Raw genomic sequence first — 25971 nt, 5'->3', positions numbered from 1 at the left:
TATAGACATACCTTGGACTCGCATATGTTTCTGTTGTACCACTCTGAGAGATGTAATATGGGTGGAACGGTGTTTCACTTGTGTTATGTCAACGACTTGTGTACTACACCATGCAGTGGTACGCTGGGTCATCACAGTAAATCATACCTACAAAGTTCAATAGGTACTTTGATCTCCATGGCTAAAACATTTTGTAGTCATGGGACCTATGATCGACGTGGCTGCTTCCGGAACCAATTCCGATGCTGCGCTACTCTGATCATTATGCTCAGGTTCATAAACCTTATCAAGTTCTATTGTCCTCCCACTCAAATACTTCGCTAGAAACAATTTCTCGGAAATAAGAAACATTGACAAACACTTTTGTCTTTGTCTTGTGGGAAGAATTCCCAACCAAATCTCTCGGGATAACCAACAAAGACATTTATCCGATTTTGGTTGTAAACTTATTTACTTATGCTATGCATACCAAAATTTAAGAAAAGATTATCGTGGTTCATACCCATGCCATAACTCGTATGGTGTCATTTCAACGGATCATGATGATGCTCTATTCAAAGGTAAAAGCGGTAGTCACTAAAGCATAATCCACAAAAATATAATGGCGTCATAATATTTTATCTCATCATTAATCCAACAAGGTTTGGATGCATCTCTCGGAAAAAATATCATCATTATGATACTCCAAGAAATGTGAGTTATAGAACAATTTCATAACTCTCTTAGATGATCGCTAAAAACTCGTAATTCAAATATTTTCCCAATGATCCATTCATAGATATTTGACTTTTCTATTACGATGATTTCCACTTCATGCTGAAATTTATTTGAATCCATTCAAATGTTTCAAACTTCTTCCTTATCGAATATATCCACATATATATACTCAATTCATTGTTGGAAGTTTTCATGAAGTAGAAGAATCTCCCGCACAAAACTATGCCCAGTGAACCACATACATCAGCATGTATGTTTCCACTAAGTTAGTTGCCCGTTCAACTCTTGGCCTATGAACGGTATTTTAGTCATTCTCTTTAGAAAAGATTTGCAAGCGCCAAACGATTCAAAAATCAAATGACTCCAAAAATCCATTTGCATGGAGTTCCTTCATGCGTTCCTTTCTAACATGACCTAAATGGCGGTTCCACAAATAAGTGGAATTCAAATCATTTGCCTTTTAGCGTCGGTATTATGTGTGTGTGTTTCACCATTAAGATTTATAATAACTTATCCATCGTACATGGAGTAATGTCATAATTTGAACAACTCATTGTTTTCATTTGACCAGAGCAAAATAACAATTATTAAGTTCTTTATTATAAATTCTAAGGGCTAGGTAGAATGCCAACGATAAACATAACAACACTTTATTATGTTCCAGATGTGCATTATTACCATATTCCTTATAAGTCACTTAGGCCTTTGTATTCTTGTATTGCGTTGTTTTGTATGACACTTCATACCAACCAATATGGTACTAATACCCAAGAATTTCATTGTGTGACCTAACTAGGAATACAACCATAACATGTATATCATTTATATACACCTGAGCTAGACTTTCTAGTCTTTTCTTTCTGCCAATAATATTTTGTAGTTTCTCTTTTAGCTTTCCTCATTATTCAAAAAAACACTTCAACATCAATAACTTCTAGGTTTGTTTGTCAAATACCAATAACCTTGAGGTTCTTACTTTGAAGTTGATCATCATATGACAAGTGTTCCGGATTTCACTATTAGTAACTTTGTAATATGATGAACAATTTCACTCATAATTTTATCCATCATATCATGACGACTTTTCCGAGACCATGTCTTTACATGCTAGGCGTATTCGCATGTGCAAATCTGGCTTGCACCCGTTGTATGCACACGTAGAATCTATACCTTAGTATTCGAAACGACGAGTCTTTAGCAACGGTGCATACTAAGGACGATCACTTCATGGATGTGTGAATATCGTTAGTGCCCCAATAGTTGGAGGATTGGGACGCCTTGCGTCTTCAACCTTCATACATTCCCATAAAACTTATGAGTTTATGTAGTCTCACCAAATTATATTCTATCATCTTGCAATAAGGTTTTAGATATCACATATATCTCATTCCTTGATTATTTCTGAAAACTAAATTTTCAGCTCCTTACTTTTCAAACAGATTTGAACTTCAAGTTTCACGAAGACAAGATAACTTTAGGTACTAATTGAAATCATAATTCTTTGAATCAACAATGTGAGGTTTACTAAAAATTTGCAATAGGACTTAATCATTTCTTGATTCTTTAACAATACGGTACCAGTCCGTAAAGTTTATTGTCAGATTTTAACATTATTTCAATCTCAATTACAAGACTAGCGCATGATAGAAAAACGGATGCCAATACTACAAAATTAATTCAAAGTACTACTCAGACTATGTTCATGATAATTAGTTCATGTTTTAATCTAATTACTAATGAACTCCCACTTAATACAACATCCCTCATAGTTGTTAAGTGGTACACGATCCAAATCCACTACACCAAAACCGATCATCACGTGAGATGATGTAGCTTCAATGGTGAACATCAACATGTTGATCATATCATCCATATGACTCGTGTTCAACCTTTCGGTTTCCGTTGTCCCGAGGCCATGTCCGTACATGCTAGGCTCGTCAAGCAAACCCAAGTATTCCGCGTGTGCAACATGGCTTACACCCGTTGTATGTGAACGTTGAGTCTATCACATCCGATCATCACGAGATGCTTCGAAACGACGAACTATATCAACGGTGCATACGAGGGGAGAACACTTTATTATCTTGATATTAATGTGAGGGATCATCTTATAATGCTACCGTCGCGTTCTAAGCAAAATAAGATGCATAAAGGATTAACATCACATGCAATTCATATGTGATATGATATGGCCCTTTAGTCTTTGCGCCTTCGATCTTCATCTCCAAAGCACGGACATGATCTCCATCATCAACGGGCATGATCTCCATCATCGTCGGCGTAGCGTCAAGGTCCATGGCGCCGTCTTCATGGTTGTTCACCTCATGTAGCAACTATTACAACTACTTTGAAATACTACTCAACATGAAATTTAAAGACAACCATAAGGCTCATGCCGGTTGCCACAATACAATAATGATCATCTCATACATATTCATCATCACATCATGGCCATATCACATCACCAAACCCTGCAAAAACAAGTTAGACGTCTCTAATTTGGTTTGCATATTTTACGTGGTTTAGGGTTTTCGAGTAAGATCTAATCTACCTACGAACATGAACCACAACGGTGATACTAGTGTTGTCAATAGAAGAGTAAATTGAATCTTCACTATAGTAGGAGAGACAGACACCCGCAAAGCCACTTATGCAATACAAGTTGCATGTCGAGAGTCGAGCAAATCTCATGAACGCGGTCATGTAAAGTTAGCCCGAGCCGCTTCATCCCACTATGCCACAAAGATGCAAAGTACTCAAACTAAAGACAACATAAGCATCAACGCCCACAAAACAATTGTGTTCTACTCGTGCAACCATCTATGCATAGACACGGCTCGATACCACTCGTAGGGATTCGTAGCATAGAAAACAAAAATTTTCCTACCGCGAGAACGCAATCCAAGCCAAGATGCAATCTAGAAGACGGGAGCAACGAGGGGATGATCAAGACTCACCCTTGAAGATTTCCAAAGCCTATAAGAGTAGGCTCTTATTGCTGCGGTAGACGATCACTTGCCGCTTGCAAATGCGCGTAGAAGATCTTGATCACGGTGCCACGATCGGGCAGCACCTCCATACTCGGTCACACGTTCGGTGTTGATGAAGACGACGTCCTTCTCCCCGTTCCAGCGGGCAGCGGAAGTAGTAGATCCTCCTCGAAATCCCGGCAGCACGACGGCGTGGTGGCGGTGGTGGTGGAGATCTCCGACAGAGCTTCGCCTAAGCTATGTGGGAGAGAGAGGGAGGAGGGAACCGCTAGGGTTTCTGGGAGAGGGGGCTCTTGGGGGTGGTGCGACCATGGTGGTCTTGGTGTGGCCGGCCAGCCCCTCCCCTCCCCTCTTTATATAGGTGGAAGCCCCAAGGATTAGGTCAAAAGTCTCCGAATAAGACCCCAACATAAACCTTCCATATGACCAAACCTAGGGGGAGTGGGACTCCCCTTCCTTTGGTGGGGTGGCCGGCCACCATGGGGAGGAGTCCACTTGGGACTCCTCCTCCCTTAGGCTGGCCGGCCAAGGTGGGTGGAGTCCCTCTGGGACTCCACCTTCCATGCTAATTTCTTCCGGACTCTTCTAGAACCTTCTAGAACCTTCCAGAAAAAAATACCGGATTATTTTCAAACCTAGAAAATGACTTCCTATATATGAATCTTATTCTCCGGACCATTCCGGACCTCCTCGTGATGTCCTGGATCCCATCCGAGACTCCGAACAAAACTTCGAACTCCATTCCATATTTCCATATCTACTTAAATGACATCAAACCTTAAGTGTGTCACCCTACGGTTCGCGAACTATGTAGACATGGTTGAGACTTCTCTCCGTCCAATAACCAATAGCGGGATCTGGAGATCCATAATGGCTCCCACATATTCAACGATGACTTTAGTGATCGACTGAACCATTCACATACGATACCGATTCCCTTTGTCACGCGATATTTTACTTGTCCGAGGTTTGATCATCGGTATCTCTATACCTCGTTCAACCTCGTCTCCTGACAAGTACTCTTTACTCGTACCGTGGTATATAGTCTCTTATGAACTATTCATATGCTTGCAAGCTAATTAGACGACATTCCACCGAGAGGGCCCAGAGTATATCTATCCGTCATCGGGATGGCGGAAAAATCCCACTGTTGATCCATATGCCTCAACTCATACTTTCCGGATACTTAATCCCACCTTTATAACCACCCATTTACGCAGTGGCGTTTGATGTAATCAAAGTACCCTTCCGGTATAAGTGATTTACATGATCTCATGGTCGAAAGGACTAGGTAACTATGTATCGAAAGCTTTATAGCAAATAACTTAATGACGTGATCTTATGCTACGCTTAATTGGGTGTGTCCATTACATCATTCATATAATGACATAACCTTGTTATTAATAACATCCAATGTTCATGATCATGAAACTATGATCATCTATTAATCAACAAGCTAGTTATACAAGAGGCTTACTAGGGACTCCTTGTTGTTCACATAACACACATGTATCAATGTTTCGGTTAATACAATTATAGCATGGTATGTAAACATTATCATAAACACAAAGATATATAATAACCATTTATTATTGCCTCTTGGGCATATCTCCAACAGACCAGTGGGGCACCCCAGGGCTGCACCCCACCAGCCGGCGCGGCCAAGGAGGGGGCGCGCCACCCTGTGGTGTGGGCCCCTCCTTGCCCCACTAATTCATCTTTTCCTCCCATCTCACTCTCTCTCCCGAAAAAACTCGTACTCACTTTCTCTCACTCGCGTTTCTGCTCAAGAGCTCAAGATTTCTCGATCTCTTTGCACAGCCCAGATTTCTGTCTGAAATTTGGCACATTTGCTCTCCGGTATGTGACTCCTTCGATTATCCAAATAGAATTTTGTTTGGTTGAGTATATCTTGAATATTTTGCTGCTGTAGGTAACATGTTTAGTGAGCTTGCATGCTTGTTCTATGTTGTAAAAATTAGTTTTGATGCATGTCTAGTACTCTACCAAGTTCCTATAGTAGTTTCCCCCAATTATATGTCACCAAATCAAATTTTATAATGTTTGTTGAAAAATTTCAGAAAAGGAAGATGGATAACTGTAACTTTGGAGAAGTGTTTGAAAGAGAGACGACAAGCACGGGGAGGCCCTCAAGGGCAGCCACTCGATTCAGACGATCCTATAATGAGGATGTCCTCGCACCGAGCTTCGAAGCCGAAGAAGACAATGGAGTCCCTAACGCTTCATCATTTCCATGTTATAACTTTTTGAGTAATGCAGGGTTGCTGGATGATTTCTTGGTCCTCGTTGGTAATGTGGGCTTAACCACCTACATGGAAGATGAGAGGGATCAATACTACATGCTAACTAAAATCTTTGTTGAGAGCTTTCAGTTCAACAACAAGCACTATCAACCATCAGTTGCATTCAGGATCTATGGTAATCCTATCACTATGAAGTTGAAGGATTTTTGTACTGCATTGGATATTGCCCCTGTAGGTACAGCGAAGAAGATCGAGAACAATTCCAAGGCTTTGCTGGAGCTCTATCAAGGAGTCACCAATGATGATTGCCGCACCATTCAGCACGGCAAGATAAGAAACATTCAACTTCCTGCCATTAAATATTTCGCTTACTATCTTGCTACTAGCATTCTTGGTAGGGAGAACACTAGCAATATTTCTAGTTATCATCTTGCTTTCCTAGTTGCTGCACTCACTGGAGAGACACCTTATCATCTTGGTGCTCTTGTTGCTCGCCGTTTTTCTAACAAGGGGCATATTTTTGGAGGAATTGTTGCCTCACGCATTTTAGCATATCTAGATCTTCCTCTTGACCCTACTGATGTGAAATTAACTCCTATAAGGCTTGATATTGCTGCTATGAAGAGTCATCAATTTGTTACAACTGACTCTAGTTTAGATAATATTGTCTATAGAATGTTGTTTACTGACGGGGATGAGAGGGAAATCCCTTTGCCGCAGCCAGATTTGTTCAGTATTCACAGGAAACCGTGGTCGCGCTCTAAGGAGGAGGTGGATGAGCAGCTGAAGATACATGGCTTCCACCAGCAGCATGACTCCGAGGACACCGAGCCCTCCCACGGGTACACCATCACATATCCTGGTGCTTCTTCCAGCTCATACCCAGAACAGGATCCATCTTCGTCGTACTACGGAGGTGCTACTTCATGGGCACCATGGGATTGATCTCCACTTAGGCCAAAAGCCTAAGCTTGGGGGGAGGTATACTGGAATCACTTATTCTTTGCATATTATAGTTGTTGGATACTTGTACATACTTGTTTAGCTTCTTAAAGTGGTTTTCTAATAAGAGGGAGATGATATTTGGGGAAGTACTGATTGAAAACAGATTCTGAACTGATACCAATAAAATTCTCAAAAACAGCCAGAACGTTATTTTGCGAAGCCAATTTTTGTGCATGTTCCCCCGGTTATTATCTAACTTTCATTAGTTGAACACTTTTCGAGCTGAGCAGCGGAAGAATTTCTTAAAAATCGATTATCGTATCACTGTCAAGTTTGACGAATTTCTGCTGCTTTGTGTTTATGTGATTCTTTTAGCTTTCATTTTCTTGTTTTTGCTTTGTTTCTTTCCTAAAACACAAAAAGACCAAAAATATTTCTGTTGTTTCTCTTTACCATTTTTTTATTTTGGTTTCTTGCTTTTATTTTGCTTTGTTTGCTTGTTTCCTTTTGTTCTTGTTTCCAATCCGAAAACACCAAAAATATTTGCTGTTCTTCTTTGGTTTTGTAAAGTTCACTATGGAGTTCAGAGGTCTTCGGTGGCTGGAGCTTGGCTTTCATTTCATATTATTCAAGCTACACAAGTGAAAGGCAATAATGACGATATACGACAATTCGACTGTGGTGAGAGGCTGGTATGAACTCTATTTGTTTTCATTTTTGTACATGTACTCATCCATGTGAGCATGCTTGGTTGGTTCATGTGAGCTATATGTCATTTAAGAAAGTCTAGTAGTTCATGATCTCTCATGCTGATCTCTCATGAAAGCAAATATTAATATGAGTAGCATATCATAAATATTTGCTTGCATTGTTTTATTCATAGATAGATATGACATTGTGGTATCCTCCTCTGAATAATTCACTTGAATCAACTTGGCACATGCTCACGCATGCATATGACTGAACAAAAGTCAATTAAGCCTCGATGATTTACTTTGCCTCGGAGTTCTTGTATCACTTTTATGCCTCTCGTTAATTTATTTTGCCGCAAGCATGATTATGACAGCTTATTGCTCTCTTGATTGTCGCTTCCCAGCCTATTGCTAGCCTTCACTTGTACCGAGCGGGAACGCTGCTCGTGCTTCCAAACCCCGAAAACCAAGTTATTCCAGAGTGTCCACCATAAATACCTATGCATGGCATTTCAAACCATTCCAAGTAAATTCTCATGTGCTACCTTTAAACCTTCAAAATACTTCTCAATTTGTGTCAATGTTTTATAGCTCATGAGGAAGTATGTGGTGTTTATCTTTCAATCTTGTCATTTACTCCTCGACGAACTTTCATAATGGACTAGTGGCACATCCGCTTATCCAATAATTTTGCAAAAAGAGCTAGCAACGGGGTTCCCAGCCCCAATTAATCAACTTTCATTAATAATTCTCTTCACATGTTTTGCCCTGATTTATCAGTAAGCAACTTAATTTGCAAATAGACACTCCTCCATGGTATGTGAATGTTGGAAGGCACCCGAGGATTCGGTTAGCCATGGCTTGTGTAAGCAAAGGTTGGGGGGAGTGTCATCCATAATGAAACTAAAAAATATGTGTAAACAAAAGAGAAGAGGGATGATTTACCTTGCTGGTAGAGATAACGTCCTTCATGGGAGCCGCTCTTGAAAGTCTGGTTGACGAGGTAGTTAGAGTACCCACTATCATTTGTTGACAAAAACAAACACCTCTCAAAATAATTTTACTCCTGTTTTACAAATGAAAAGCTCTAGCACATGTTAATCCCTGCTTCCCTCTGCGAAGGGTCAATCTTTTACTTTTACATTGAGTCTCCATCCTTTCTTTGAGCACCTTCTTGAGAGCACAACTGTCATTCTTAGTATAATATGCTTGTCCCAAAATGTGATTAACTCGTGGTATAACTTTGATGCTTTTATCTTTGATAATCTCTACTTCCAGATCTTCCCATGAACTTCAAAGGTGCCCGAGCATTTATGTTTTGCTGTACAAATACGGGCAAGCGAGATACCACTTTATCATATCCTTCTATGAACATTGCAATATTGCTGATAGACATGATTCATGATGCTTATTATTAATTTGTTGGTACATTTTCCATGTGTTGCCTACCAAAACCCACCGGCGAGCAGCGACGGGCAACACGGAGAGCCGGGAGACTCCCAGGACTGCTGGTGGATCCTGGTCCCTCGGGCAACGGCCCGCAATGCTCCGGCACACGTCCCGGCTGATGCAGGGCGTGCCACCCGACCTATACCTGGTCGGGAAGGTGATGGATTGCTTCGATTAGTTTCCTGCATGGCAAACACGTAAACATTAAATACGAGCCCCGATCGGCTCTTAGGTTGCCTTGTGGATCGGCTCGAAGAGCCGATCGCCCCATGATTCACGTTGGATTTATGATGACATGGGGATCCTGCTTTATCAATATAAAGTTAAACCAATCTACGATAGTCTAGGGTTTTCACCGCATAACCGGAACATCCTACGCGTAGTTGAGCCTAGCAGATACGTAAGATGATGGAAAACCAACCCTAAAGAGGCCTAAAAACCAACATGAAGTTGATCCCCGGAACAATCCCTCTAGGACTTAATAAACCATACCTTACGCACTACCGGATCGTTCAACCCGTTTGCAAGGCCTAACCATGTGGATATCAAACCAATCCTTGAAGAACAAGGAAAAACTATAACGGATCAGATCTACTAAATAAAGAACAAGCAAGATGCTGCCCTTACACCCAGGATAGGTGTAAGGGCAGCTAGACATTGAGGGGCAGCATAGCTAAGCAAGCATGTCATGAAAGTGTCGACGTCAGCCCCAAAACATCTACGATAAGGGTATTGCTCGCCATCAAAAAGGCTTCAGTACGAGCAACACCAATCAACGAATAAACAGATACTGCCTAGATTGCAAGATGCGATCTAGGCAGCATGACGCTTACCCGGAAGAAACCCTCGAACAAGGGGTGGCGATGCGCCTAGATTGGTTTGTTGTGAACGTGATCGTCCTCCTTTCTCAATAACCCTAGATACATATTTATAGTCCGTAGACTTTCTAACTTGGGAATAAACCCAACCGTATGCGAGCTAAACTCTATCTCTTAATTCTAACAGACACGTAATCTACTATAATTTACAGATACACGGGCAATCTAGCCCAAACTTCTTATACAAGGCCGGTTCAGGAATATTTTTTCCGTGCATATTCTCTAAGCCCATTTAATCACGGCCCATCTCCAGACTTGGTTAAAATCTGGTGATAACACATGCCCCCTGGTTTTGGCAATGATAATTCCAAAACCACTGCATTTTTCTTTGTCGGGTCACGTCGTGGCAGAGCAGCACCGTCACAGTATCCTTCATCATGATGCCTTGCCTTCTCAACTTCTCTGCACGATTTGACAGTTCTTTGGCACCACTTCCTCGGAAACCGCTGTAACATTAAATCTCCACTATATCCCCTTTATTTAACCGCGCCGAGCAGTTCGCCTCTTCATCCTCTTGCTCCGTACTAGCCGTCGGCAAAAAACCCCCTTCCTCTGCAGCCATGTCTTCCTCCTCCTCCTCCTCTACCTCATCGGGTCTCTCCTCCTCTTCTTCTTCCTCCCGTGAGCCCACGCCGGAGTGGGACTCGCTGGCGGCGTACGACCTCCGCGCCCCAGAGAAGTGGGACATCGAGGACCATGATTCCTCCGTCTGGTCCGAGGATGACAAGTCCTTGACCGACGGAGACGACGAATTCCAGTTCCTCGCTGATGGGGAGCTGGAGGAGGAGAGCGAGGATGACCTCTTTTCCTGGGACGACTTCACCTCCTCCGACGAGGAGGAGGAAGAGGAGGACGACGATTCCTCCGACGAATACCCGCCGGCGAAGCGCTTCCGCGCCGGGTCGGATGACGACGACGACGACGACAACGATGAGGAGGAAGAGGCCCCCGTCGAGGGCTACGGAAGCAGCGACGAGGAGCCCGCCGGCAGCAGTGCCGACGGCAGCCACGATGGCGACGACGAGGGCAGCGACGGCCCTTAGATTAGGGACTACTAGCATAGGACTAGTAGTAGTAATCGGCTCCTCTTTTGTCCTTCTTTTCTTGAGCAATCGGCTCTTCTCTGTAAAAATCCCCTTCTATTAATGAAGAAAATGTTTCTATGTCGATTTTGCTTTCATATCAATTTTGCCGATTGTCAAAGTAAATCAACGCGCGAAGAGCCGATGGCAGCGCATCGGCCTTTACCATAAAACGCGATTAAGGCCAAATCAGTTGCCTATTCACACGGTAAACTGCAACCTTCGTCTGAGAGAATAAACTCAGATCCTTAAATCGCCGCTCGAACAGATCCAACTCACGACCACACGAACCTTAGATCTCAACCACGCAGATTCAATTCCACAGCGAATCCAATGGCAGAATCATCTCACGCCAATGCAACGATCTCTGGCCTGAAGGTAATCCTCAATGGTCACCATCCGAGCATAGTGTCGGAATGTCTCACCCGTCATTAATTTTAGGTATCAGACATTCTGCTGCTGCATCCTTCATACTCTCGAGGCAACCCTTCAATAGAGCTTCTATATGTAATACGATAACTGCTCAATTGAGCTTGTACCTCTAGAGTCGATGGCTGTGCATCGGCTTTTAGTCTGAAGTCGATGTCTGTGCATCGGCTGTACTTGTACCTTGTTGTTTTGCATATTTTCCTAAAGTCGATGTCTGCGCATCGGCTGTGATTTGTCTGTAATTCGGCTGATAACCAAATTTCGGCTGTCCATCTTCCCATATGCTTTGGAAAAAAACCTGGTTATGACCCAGCAAGGACGGATCGATTTTATGCATCGGCCCCCCATATTTCACTGTCCATCGTCCCACATGCTTGGGAAATATTTCTTGAGATGTTGACCATTGACAGCTATTGGGAATTTAACACCGTCCAACTGCTCGAGCATGTATGCATTACCCTTCAAAACCTGGTTGACTCTGTACGGTCCGTGCCAATTAGGAGACCATTTACCATATGCTTTATCCTTAGTTCCTAATGGCAACACAGCTTCCCATACTAGATCACCAACCTGAAACTCCTTTGGTCTCACCTTCTTATTGTATGCGCGAGCTACCTTGGCTTTGTTCTCTTTAATCTTCTCCAACGACCAAAGTCTGAGTTCCGTCAGATCCTCAATACTATCACTCATCAGGGCTGCATATTCTTCAGTTGTTAGATCATTCTGAAACGTAACACGTCTCGATCCAGCCGTAATTTCCCAAGGCAATACGGCTTCTTGTCCATAGACCAGCTGGTATGGCGAGGTTTTTATAGCCCCATGACAGGACATGCGATAAGCCCACAAAGCTTCTGACAATACCTCATGCCAATGCCTAGGGTGCTCGTCAACTTTCCTCTTAATCAGCTTGATGAGGCTCTGGTTGGATGCTTCAGCTTGCCCATTTGCCTGAGCATAGTATGGAGACGATCGAATCAGCTTAATTCCCATGTCGTCGCAGAACTTTCTGAACTCTTTAGAAATGAAGACCGAACCTCCATCGGTCGTGATAGTCTGGGGAATCCCGAATCTATGAATGACATGTTCTTTTACAAAATTGATAACATCTTCTGATTTTACTGACTTCATAGGGACGGCTTCCACCCATTTAGTGAAATAATCTGTGATGGCCAAAATCCACTCGTGGCCTTTGCTCGATGCAGGATGGATTTTGCCGATCATATCCATGCCCCAACCTCGAAACGGCCAAGGCTTGATGATGGGGTTCATTGCTGACGCGGGTACCATCTGAATTTTCCCAAACTTCTGACATGCTTGACACCCTTTATAGTAATTAAAACAATCCTCCAGCATGGTGGGCTAATAAAACCCCGATCGCCTGATCAACCATTTCATCTTATGAGCCGACTGATGAGTTCCACATGCGCCTTCGTGTACCTCGTGTAAGAGCCCATTTGACTCGGCTGGCCCCAAACACCTGAGAAGTAATCCTTCCAAAGTCCTATAGAACATGTCATCCCCAATAAGGACATACTTCATGGCCTTGTACCTTATCCGTTTAGGTGCCCCCCGAGCCGAATCTTTCAAGTAATTGAAGATATCGGCTCTCCAATCATCCGGCTCCATGAACTGTACCTGGACATCGGCTCCATCTACTATGTCCTTGTAGCCTGACGCCATCTGTGCGAGATCGTTCACTTCGATATTCTGCGACCTCGGGACCCAATTGAAGTTTATGTACCTAAATTGTGCCATCAGCTCACGGCATTGCATCCATAATGGGAAGAGCGACTCACTCTCACATTTATATTCGTCCGTGAGCTGGGAAATCACCAACTTTGAGTCTCCAAAAGTTCCACCGCTACGCCCCGGCTTCAATAAGCAACTCCATCCCCTTACGTATTGCTTCATACTCAGCGACATTGTTGGTGCAAGGGGTAGATAGCCTGATGGAGAAGGAGTAGGTTGCCCCCCGGGGCGACACGAGTAGAATGCCTATGCCGCAACCATCATCGCAAACCGATCCATCGAAAAACATGGCCCATGCACGTACAGACAGTGCTGCTATATCAGTGTTGATTCGTTCAGCAATAAGATCGGCCAACGCCTGTCCTTTGACTGCTTTCGCAGGTTGATACCGGAGATCAAATTCCGATAATGCAAACATCCACTTACCGAGTCGGCCTTTCAATACAGGAGCCGACGGCATGTGTTTGATGACGTCGATTTGCGGATGATGACGATTTCTGTCGTCGGAAAGATGTGACAAAGCTTGGTGCGGGTAAAAAATAGGCGGAGGCACAACTTCTCGATCTCGGGGTACCTAGTTTCGCATCCAACATCCTTCTGCTGAGGTAGAAAGCGACTCTCTCCAGACCATCATAGACTTGCACCACCACTGAGGCAACGGAAGTGTCAGCTACTGACAGGTAAATATAGAATGGCCTGTCTTGCTGGGGCGGAACCAACACGGGTGGCTTCGTTAGATATTCTTTAATCTCGTCAAACGCTCGCTGTTGCTGCTGCCTCCGATGAAACTCCTCATCAGGTTTGATTTTTACTAATCCCATGAACGGCTCAATTCGCCCTGACAGATTAGAGATGAACCTTCTGACGAAGTTGATTTTGCCGATGAGACATTGGAGTTCCTTCTTTGTGGTAGGTGGCTTCATTGTCCGTACCGCCTCTTGACTTTTCAGGCCGATCTCAATTCCACGTTCATGAACCAAGAAGCCCAGGAATTGACCGGCCGTCACCCCAAAGGCACACTTCTTTGGATTCATTCTTAGTCCGAACTTTCTAGTTCGGTCCAGGATGCGTCGCAAATCCTCCAAGTGTCCCTCCACTGAGACAGACTTGACCACCACATCGTCAATGTAAATCTCCACCAACTTGCCGATCAGATCATGAAAGATGTAATTCATGGCTCGTTGGTACGTTGCACCGGCATTTTTCAGTCCAAATGTCATGACTACATACTCAAACAAGCCCACCGAACCTGGTACTCTGAATGCAGTCTTGTGTATATCTTCTGGAGCAATGAAAATTTGGTTGTAACCGGCATTGCCATCCATGAAGCTTAAAACCTTATGACCAGCAGCTGCATTGATCAATGTCTCGGCTACCGGCATAGGGTACTCATCCTTTGGAGTGGCTCTGTTGAGATCCCGAAAATCATTGGCGACTCGCCATCGGCCGTCCTTTTTCTCTACAGGTACGATGCTAGATATCCATTCAGCATACCTTCATGGCCTGATGAACCCGGCGCTCAACATCTTCTCGATCTCTTTCTTGACTTCTTCTAGAATTTCGGCCTTCATCTGTCGTGCTCGCTGCTGGAACGGCCGAAATCCTTTCTTAAGAGGGAGTCGATGCTCAATGATGCTCCTGTCTAACCCGGGCATCTCTGTATAATCCAGTGCAAAACAATGCGGGTATTCTTTCAACAAAGCTATCATCAGGCCCCTCAGATGCGGATCTAACTTTTTGCTGATAAATGTTGGTCGTGGCTTATCCCCAGGACCAATGTCAATCTCTTCTAGCTCATTAGCCGAAGTAAATCCATACCCTAGCTTTCCATCGCCTGTTAGATCGATGCTGAACACAGGCAGAACGTATGGCGAGGATAATTTTGGCCGATTGCTGGAATCGGCCTCCTTGTTGATTATATTTCTCAATGAAGGCTTACAACTTATTTGTGCTCCCCTACAAGAGGGAGTCTCCCTACTATGACTACGTGACATGCTTGAGGTGAGATCCTTGCTTTTTATTTTTTGGAGCCGATCGCAGGGATCGGCCTTGCCACGTATGTCGATGGATGTTGCTCTTACTACTCTATCAGGCCGGTGGATAAGACCAGCCTCACCCCGTTTTTTGTAACTTCGATGCACTCACAGCCGTCCAAACTGACTCCAGAGAGCGGCTCTTGGTCTTCCGAGTCCCAAATGTTCATGCCGGCTATTGAGACCTCGATCGAGTCGTCTGCATGCACGACTTCCACTTCATCTCCATCCCATTGTATCAGGCATTGGTGCATTGTAGATGGAATGCAGCAGTTGGCGTGAATCCAATCCCTCCCTAGCAGGACAGCGTAGGTGCTTTTGCTGTCGACGATGAAGAACGTTGTTGGGATGGTCTTTCGGCCTACGGTTAGATCCACGTTCAGAACGCCTTGCGTACCTGATGCTTGGCCGTTGAAGTCGTTTAGTGTGACGTTGGTCTTGATCAGATCTGCGCTGGAGCGTCCCAAACGCCGTAGCATGGAATATGGCATTATATTGACTGCCGCTCCCGTGTCAACCAACATCTTGCCGAGAGGCTGCCCATTGATATAACCTTTTAGGTACAGGGCCTTCATATGTTTGTAGCCCTTCTCTCGTGACTTTTCAAAGATGACTGGCCGTGGACCGCAGTCAAACTGTGCTATCGGCACTTCTTCGGTTCCTGGAGCACGAAACTCCGGTGGAAGTATGAACACCATATTTGTGCCAGCCGATGCACTCGCATCGGCTTTTACTTGCTTGGGGCGCCATTCTTTCTTCAGTGGACGACTCTCCTCGTCCAACGTTTGCTGAATTTTCACGGCCAGATCGGGCCGCGCTTTCCTCGACATGTGCAGGTATTGCGCCTCGGCTTGCTCCAAGCTGCGTAGCCGCTGAACCCTACGCTTTTGGGAGTGGCTGAGTCCATCAGGGCACCACCTTGGCCGGTGGTAATTATCCTCTTCTTCATCTTCTGACTCCTCAAAGTCTTCTTCTTGAGATGACTCAGCTCTTATATTCCGAGGTGGGAGAGGCCCTAGACGCTTAAAAACTGAAACTTCTCCTGCGTCCCTCTTCCGCTGTCTACACTCCGGGCAGTTGTCGATTGTAGGCAATCGGCTCATTCCTGAATCCCAGCAGTGCTTGAAGAAAGGGCAGTCCCAGTGTCTATCCATGTCCTCCTGCTCTCTTGATCTCCCCTTAGCGCGGCGCTCGTACCCTTCGTCGTTCCTGTCATACCGACGATACCTTCCATTGTCTATGTCAGACCGACGATATCTTTCGTCTTCTCCGTCGTACCGCCGACGTCGGTCATACTGACGTTCATACTTGTTAAGGAGATGCGCGGAGAGTGGTCGTTGATATCGCACACTTCTCACTTGTTCTTCGGTGAGGTACCGTCTGTTGTCATACCGGGGCCGGTCGCGCGGGCCGGCCTCCTCCTTTTCCTTACCACGAGAGTGACTGCTTTCTTCTTTATCCTTGCCATGGTGGTATACAGGCCCTGCCATGTTAACATCGAACGAGAAATCTAGCCGACGCCTCGCGGTATGATCGAGTTCCACCATGTTGACGCCAGGAAACGGATGTGTGTCCACTTTCATGGCGAACTGGCCAAAGATCAATCGGCCTTGTTCTATCACCGTTTGGATCTGCCGACGAAACTCTTTGCAGTCATTGGTGGTATGGGTGAACGAGTGATGCCACTTGCAGTATGGTCTCCCGTTCATTTCCTGCGCCGTAGGGATTTTATGGCCTTCGGGTAACTTCAGCTGTTTTTCCTTAAGCAATAAATCAAATATCTGCTCAGCCTTGCTCACATCGAAGTCGAACCCTTTTGCAGGCCCTTGTGGTTTCACCCATTTGCAGGACACGGGAGCTGCCCCCCGAGCCCATTCAGCCACGGCTACTTCCAGGTCTTCTGCAGAATCCTCAGCTTCTTCTGTCTCGACCAGGCCTACCGGACGCTTAAACTTGTCCTGGTACAATTCAGGGTGGCGCTGCTCATACGATGTTAGTTTCTGGACCATGTGCGACAGTGAATTGTACTCTACTTGGAAAGCCAGATCCTTGATCGGTGTTGCGAGGCCCAATGCTGCCAGATCGACCGCTTCTTTCTCAGTTAAACAAACCGAATAACATCGGTTCCTGACAGTCCTGAAACGTTGAATGTATTCCGACACCGTTTCTCCTCGCTTCTGCCGCACCTGCGTTAGATCGGCAATGCCAGCCTCGGTAGCTTCTGAGTGATATTGAACATGAAACTGTTCTTCCAGTTGCTTCCACGTCCGGTCTGAGTTTGGTGGCAACGAGGTGTACCACCCAAAGGCGGATCCCGTGAGAGATTGTGCAAAAAATCTTACACGTAACGGGTCTGATGCTGAAATCATGCCCAACTGTGCCAAATATCGGCTCACGTGCTCAATTGAGCTAGACCCTTCTCGCTCCATTGAATTTTGAGAATTCAGGGAGCCGATACTTGGGTGGCAGCGGGATCAAATCATACTCGTCGGGGTACGGCTTGGAGTAGCCGATTGTTTTCCTCTTCGGCAGGATGCCGAACTGGTCTCTTAAGATGGTACTGATTTGTTCCATGGTATGAGCTGCAGGGACCGAGCTCTCATGACTCGTTCCGGTGGCATATTTAGCTAGCCATGCCTGTTTATCGGCGTCTGCTCCAGAAATCCCTGCTGGCGCAATCTGGTTCGTGCGCGCCAAGGTATTGCTGTCCGGCACGTATGTGCACACGTATCCATGTGGGATCTCTTTAGGCGGCTCATACAGGAATTGGCAATCGCTAGGACCGCCTCCCACCTTGTAGACGACGTACGCCGGTGAACCTTGTGGCTCTGGCGCTGTAAGCGCAAATGGCAGCGGCGGTCTGGTCTGGAACGGTATTTCTCCCTGGTGAGTCCCTAGGATAGGCCCTGACGGGGAGTACTGATGCTTCATGATTTCCTGAACCACGCGAACCGCCACGCGCTCAAAAGCGTTCACCAAGCTCACAGAATGGCGGTGTAGAGAATGAGCCACCATGTAATTAATCTCCTGGCGTAGAGCTCTGGTGCGTTCCTCTGAAGAGGTAGACAGGTCTACTTCATCAAGAGCGCCTTCTGGTGAGAACCCTTTCCACCTAATGCCATGTGAACGGGTCTTCGCGAAGGAGCCGATGAGATCGGCTTCTAAGAGGGCTTTGATCTCATCATACTTCTTCTTGTGCTCCTCAGGCAGATCTGCGTATGTGACTGGCTCGTCCACCACCTCATCCGCAGCTTTTGACATGGTTGCTGCAGAGGTCGACGTAGTTGTTGTTGTAGAGTGTCCCACCGGGCGTGCCCGAATGTGTTGCCTACCAAAACCCACCGGCGAGAAGCGACGGGCAACACGGAGAGCCGGGAGGCTCCCAGGACTGCTGGTGGATCCTGGTCCCTCGGGCAACGGCCCGCAATGCTCCGGCACACGTCCCGGCTGATGCAGAGGCGTGCCACCTGACCTATACCTGGTCAGGAAGGTGATGGATTGCTTCGATTAGTTTCCTGCATGGCAAACACGTAAACATTAAATACGAGCCCCGATCGGCTCTTAGGTTGCCTTGTGGATCGGCTCGAAGAGCCGATCGCCCCATGGTTCACGTTGGATTTACGATGACATGGGGATCCTGCTTTATCAATATCAAGTTAAACCAATCTACGATAGTCTAGGGTTTTCACCGCATAACCGGAACATCCTACGCGTAGTTGAGCCTAGCAGATACGTAAGATGATGGAAAACCAACCCTAAAGAGGCCTAAAAACCAACATGAAGTTGATCCCCGGAACAATCCCTCTAGGACTTAATAAACCATACCTAACGCACTACCGGATCGTTCAACCCGTTTGCAAGGCCTAACCATGCGGATATAAAACCAATCCTTGAAGAACAAGGAACAACTATAACGGATCAGATCTACTAAATAAAGAACAAGCAAGATGCTGCCCTTACACCCAGGATAGGTGTAAGGGCAGCTAGACATTGAGGGGCAGCATAGCTAAGCAAGCATGTCATGAAAGTGTCGACGTCAGCCCGAAAACATCTACGATAAGGGTATTGCTCGCCATCAAAAAGGCTTCAGTACGAGCAACACCAATCAACGAATAAACAGATACTGCCTAGATCGCAAGATGCAATCTAGGCAGCATGACGCTTACCTGGAAGAAACCCTCGAACAAGGGGTGGTGATGCGCCTAGATTGATTTGTTGTGAACGTGATCGTCCTCCTTTCTCAATAACCCTAGATACATATTTATAGTCCGTAGACTTTCTAACTTGGGAATAAACCCAACCGTGTACGAGCTAAACTCTATCTCTTAATTCTAACCGACACGTAATCTACTATAATTTACAGATACACGGGCAATCTAGCCCAAACTTCTTATACAAGGCCGGTTCAGCAATATTTTCCGTGCATATTCTCTAAGCCCATTTAATCACGGCCCATCTCCCGGACTTGGTTAAAATCTGGTGATAACACATGCCCCCTGGTTTTGGCAATGATAATTCCAAAACCACTCGTTTTTTCTTTGTCGGGTCACGTCGTGGCGGAGCGGAACCGTCACGGTATCCTTCATCATGATGCCTTGCCTTCTCAACTTCTCTGCACGATTTGACAGTTCTTTGGCACCACTTCCTCGGAAACCGCTGTAACATTAAATCTCCACTATATCCCCTTTATTTAACCACGCCGAGCAGTTCGCCTCTTCATCCCCTTGCTCCGTACTAGCCGTCGGCAAAAAAACCCCTTCCTCTGCAGCCATGTCTTCCTCCTCCTCCTCTGCCTCATCGGGTCTCTCCTCCTCATCTTCTTCCTCCCGTGAGCCCACGCCGGAGTGGGACTCGCTGGCGGCGTACGACCTCCGCGCCCCAGAGAAGTGGGACATCGAGGACCATGATTCCTCCGTCTGGTCCGAGGATGACAAGTCCTTGACCGACGGAGACGACGACTTCCAGTTCCTCGCCGATGGGGAGCTGGAGGAGGAGAGCGAGGATGACCTCTTCTCCTGGGACGACTTCACCTCCTCCGACGAGGAGGAGGAAGAGGAGGATGACGATTCCTCTGACGAATACCCGCCGGCGAAGCGCTTCCGCGCCGGGTCGGATGACGACGACGACGATGAGGAGGAAGAGGCCCCCGTCGAGGGCTACGGAAGCAGCGACGAGGAGCCCGCCGGCAGCAGTGTACGAGCTAAACTCTATCTCTTAATTCTAACCGACACGTAACCTACTATACTTTACAGATACACGGGAAATCTAGCCCAAACTTCTTATACAAGGCCGGTTCAGGAATATTTTCCGTGCATATTCTCTAAGCCCATTTAATCACGGCCCATCTCCAGACTTGGTTAAAATCTGGTGATAACACCATGATTGACATAGCTATTAGATAATTTTATTTGCATGTATCTTATTATGAATTGCTTAAGTACTTGTCCATGTCATGAGAATATTTACATCATATGAACAAATGTGTTCGTGAAAGTTCTTTTATCGCACTCAGTTGTTAACTGAATTGCTTTAGGACAAGCAATAAGCTAAGCTTGTGGGGAGTTGATACGTCCAAAACGTATCTACTTTCTCGAACACTTTTGCTATTGTTTTGCCTCTAATTTGTGTATTTTGGATACAACTAACACGGACTAACGCTGTTTTCAGCAGAATTGCTCTGGTGTCTCGTTTTTGTGCGTAAATTCAACTTTTAGGAAAATCCCCGGAATTAATGTCAAAGGGCTTATTTTTCCAGAAGATTCATGGAGCCAGAAGGGCAGGCCAGGGGAGGGCCCACGGCCCCCACACCGTGGGCCGGCGCGGCCTAGGAGGGCGGCGCGCCGCCCTATGGTGAGGTCGCCTCGGCCAGCCTCTGACGCCCCCCTCTGGACTACTTAACGTCTTCGACCTAAAAACGCACGGGGGGTTAGACGAAATCGCCAGAAGACATCCAGAACACCGCCGCCATCGCGAAACTCCGTCTCGGGACCGAAACTCGTTCGGCACTCCGCCGGACGGGGAATTGGAGGAGATCATCGCTATCATCACCACCGACGCCTCTCCATCGACCAGCCATGTTTCCCCCATCCATGTGTGAGTAATTCCCCCGCTGTAGGCTGAAGGGGATGGTAGGGATTGGATGAGATTGGTCATGTAATAGCATAAGATTGTTAGGGCATAGTGCCTAGTGTCCGTAATTGGTACTTTTATGATATTGTTGCAACTTGTTATGCTTAATGCTTTTCACTAGGGCCCGAGTGCCATGATCTGAGATCTGAACATGTTATCAATTCATGATGATATTCATTGCTTTATGATCTTACCTCAAGTTGTATACACGTATTGTTGTCCGGAACCCGAGGCCCCAAAGTGACAGTAAATTGGGACAACCGAAGGGGAAGGCGGTGATATGAGGATCACATGTGTTCACGGAGTGTTAATGCTTTGCTCCGGTGCTCTATTAAAAGGAGTACCTTAATTTCCAAGTAGATTCCCTAGAGGCTCGGCTGCCACCGGCCGGTAGGACAAAAGATGTTGTGCAAGTTTCTCATTGCGAGCACGTACGACTAAATATGGAACACATGCCTATTGATTGATTAGTACTTGGATACCGTTTTACTACTATCTCGCAAATGCCCTACCTTGATTGTTACATGAGTTTCTCTCATCCATGCAACGCCCGTTCATCCATCCTCGTGCCTACGTATTTTAATCCTGTTGTTTACTATAATCACTACCGTTGTCTTTGTTACACCGTCCGCTGATATTTCACTATCGCTATCGCCATAAAACTGCTACTATCGATAAACTCTTGCGAGCAAGTATGTTTCCAGGTGCAGCTGAATTGAAAACTCCGCTGTTAAGGCTTACAAATATTCTTTGGCTCCCCTTGTGTCGAATCAATAAATTGGGTTTTACTTCCCTCGAAGACTGTTGCGATCCCCTATACTTGTGGGTCATCAACCAGCAAGTCACGGAGATAGTTTCCTTTAAATTGACCACGCTTATCCCTGGGAACGTGTTAGACTCCAGCTGTAGAAGATGTTCCAGTATTGAAGAACCTGCTCTATCCACCACAATGGCCTCATCAATAATTTCGGAAATACCGAGAGCCCTCCACAACTGTACCGCAGAAAGACAGTGAAAAAGAAGATGTCTGATATCTTCAGGTCCTTGATGACATATTGGACATTCGCCCGAGTTCCCAATATGGCGGTTAGCTAAAATTCTTTTTAGGGGAAGGATTCCATGTAAAGCTCGCCATACACAAATCTTCACTTTGCTCGGTATTTTTAATTTCCACAAGGTACTCCATATAGGATTAGTTGCAGACCCTCCAGGGAGCGCAAGAAGATTACCTCTGGCTCCAAATTGGTGTCTCCACTGGCTATGATATCCTGATTTTACTGTATATTGTCCATGTTCGGTATGCGACCAAGCAATGAAATCACTAAACCCATTATTATTCAGAGGGATACGAAGAATCCGTTCCACATCACAAGTGTTAAAGAGCATTCTAAGCAGACTTTCATCCCACGAACCACTATCAGTATCAATTAAATCACTCACCTTGGAATAGACAATGAAGCCACGGGGTGTGGTCACCCTTCTGTCCACGCTCGATGGAATCCATGGGTCGGTCCAAATATTAACATTTTCACCATTACCAATACGCCATATATAACCCCTTTTAAAAGTAGCTAAGCCAGCAACAATGCTCTGCCATGTAAATGAAGAACCTGTTTTTGGCCCTGCTTTTAGGATATCACCATGAGGGTAGTATTTAGCTCTAAGAACCTTGGCACATAAAGAATCTGGGTCCTTGATAAGCCTCCATATTTGTTTAGCCAGCATTGCAAGATTAAAAGAATGAAAATCTCTAAATCCCATACCTCCCTCCTTTTTAGGATAACAAAGTTTCCACCAGGCATACCAATGCATTTTATTACTGTTGTCATCATCCCCCCACCAGAAACTGGAAATAGCATCCATCATCTTCTTGCATACTCCTTTTGGAATTTGGAATACAGACATAGCATAAACCTGGATAGCCTGAGCTATAGCTTTTAGTAAGATTTCTTTCGCCCCAATAGAAAGGAGCTTCTCTTTCCACCAAGAAATCCTCTGAATAATCCTTTCAATGAAATGTAAGAAACAATCGCTTCTATCCGCCCCAACCAAGGCCGGTAAGCCCAAATATTTATCAGACAGGGCCTCGGTATCAATATGTAAGGCCTCACAAATTTTTGCTCGCAAAATGACATGAGTATTCGGAGAAAAGAAAATGCTCGACTTTGCCAGACTCACCAACTGTCCAGAATTTGCACAATAGGAATCAAGAACCGACTGTAAGGAAGTTGCATTGGTCATATCAGCTTTCATGAGAATAAGGGAATCATCAGCAAATAAGAGGTGTGAAACTGACGGTGCATTTCTGCACACCCGAACCCCATCAATACCACCAACTTCTTGTTCATACAGTAAGAGGCTTGAAAGTCCTTCCGCACACAAAAGGAACAAATAAGGGGTGAGAGGGTCACCTTGGCGGAGCCCTCTGGAAGGTAGAAACATCTCAGTATCGTTAGAATTAAATCTCACTTGATATCTCACAGACCGAACACAGGCCATCATCAATATAATCCACTGTTCTGCAAAGCCCAACTTTCTCATCATATTTTCGAGGAAGATCCATTCAACGCGGTCATAAGCCTTGTGCATGTCCAACTTCACAGCACAATTCCCGTTCGCCCCCGTTCTTTTATTCTTAATAGCATGAATGCTCTCATATGCCACAAGAACATTATCAGTGATAAGCCGTCCAGGAACAAAGGCGCTCTGCATAGGGCTAATAATATCGGGCAGGATAATTTTGAGCCTAGAAGCCAACATTTTTTAGATAATCTTGTAAATGACGTTGCATAGACTAATGGGGCGAAATTGAGTCACCAGCTTAGGGTCATCAATCTTTGGGATAAGAACGATAGAAGTATCGTTCCAACCTTCAGGAATAACTCCAGAATTTAAGGCTTGCAAGACTTCTAATGTGATTTCCTCTCCACATATATCCCAGAATTTTTTATAGAACACTGCATGAATACCATCCGGCCCAGGAGCTTTGAAATCACCAGTAGAAAAAATAGCCCTTTTCACTTCATCAGCAGAGAAGGGTTTCAGCAGTTCATCATTCATTTGTTGTGATACTTTAGTCTGAATTTTCTCCAAGAAAGCCGGGTCTGTTTCATGAACTTCTGAAGTAAACAAATTAGAATAGTATTGAAAAATCAAAGGTTTCAGGGACTCTGTACCTTCAACCCAAGCACCACTATCATTTTTTAATTTCTTGATGAAGTTCTTTTTACGCCGATCAGAAGCAAAGTTATGGAAGAATGAGGTGTTGCGATCGCCTAGGGTCAACCAATTCGCGCGAGAACGTTGAAGCCAATGGATCTCATCCTGTTCTAGCAGTAACTCAATAAGTTCAGCTAACTCCTTTGCCTTTGCCTCACTTTCATCCGAGATTGCCCCACTAACGGCTTTTTCAAAATCCCTTTGAGCTTGCCTAATCCGTTTCTTCGGTTTTTTGAGAATCGATCTGTCCCACATGTGGAGGGCTTCATGCAAGTGACTAAGCTTGCCCAGCACTCCAGCCACCGGATTGGCCACTGCCGCTTCTTCCCATGCATGCAATACAACATCCCTGGATTCCTTCTCTCTTAGCCAGCGAGCCTCAAAGCGCTTCGGCCTAGATCGGCCAAGGTCCTCTACATGTAGATATTCATTATCAACGAGGATTGGTCTGTGATCAGAATGAGCATACTCCAGATTACGAACAATTGCATTTGGAAAAAGATTAGACCACGCCATATTGCCAACAGCTCTATCCAAACGCTGCCTCATCCGCCCTCTTTTCCACGTGAACATCTCCCCAGAATATCCAAGATCGACCAAACCGCAATCTTCCAATGAATCCCGGAAGGCTTGCATCATATGTTGAGGGCGGGGATTACCCCCTTCTTTTTCGTGAGAGAAAAGAATTTCATTAAAATCTCTAAGGACTAACCAAGGCAAATTATGTTGTCCATTAAGTTCTCTAAGCTTGTCCCAAGACCTGTATCTATCTTGCCATTTTGGTTCCCCATAAAATCCAGTGAGCCGCCACACAGAATTACCTCCATCAATGATTTTAACATCAATATACTTGGGAGCTAAAAATAACTGTTGGATTGAAATTTCTCTCTTCCAAAGCAAAAGCACACCACCACTCCTGGAAGTAGTTGGGTTGCAGATTTTGAAGTCCATATTAATACGTCTCCTTAAACATTCTGCAGGAAAATCATCTGGGTGAGTTTTAGAAAGGAACATCACGTCGGGGTCATATCTCTTCCGAATATCCGAAAGAGCTCGAACTGTCGGGTCGTTCCCCAAACCCTGACAGTTCATACCGAACATTTTCATTGCGACCGGACGGAACCCTCAAGGGATCCCGCCGATCCTAGTGAAGGGGAGTCAGCTCCGTCCTTCTTTGTTCTTTTGTTACGGTCAGTGCCCAGTTTCCATATCCTCTTTATCAGTCATATCTAAATTTGTCTTAGCAGCTGTGTTTACCAGATTGTGTTTATCCACATCCATATCATTCTTTTTCCCTGGACTTGTTGCCGTATCAACAAGATCCGGATCAGTAGAGCTCGAATCATTGATTCCCTTTGCATTATGTCGCCATGGAACTAGGGAACGTTCGCGGCC

Source organism: Lolium rigidum, chromosome 3 (genome assembly GCF_022539505.1).
Source record: "Lolium rigidum isolate FL_2022 chromosome 3, APGP_CSIRO_Lrig_0.1, whole genome shotgun sequence".
NCBI lineage: Eukaryota > Viridiplantae > Streptophyta > Magnoliopsida > Poales > Poaceae > Lolium > Lolium rigidum.
Note: the sequence above shows the minus strand (reverse complement) of the source record.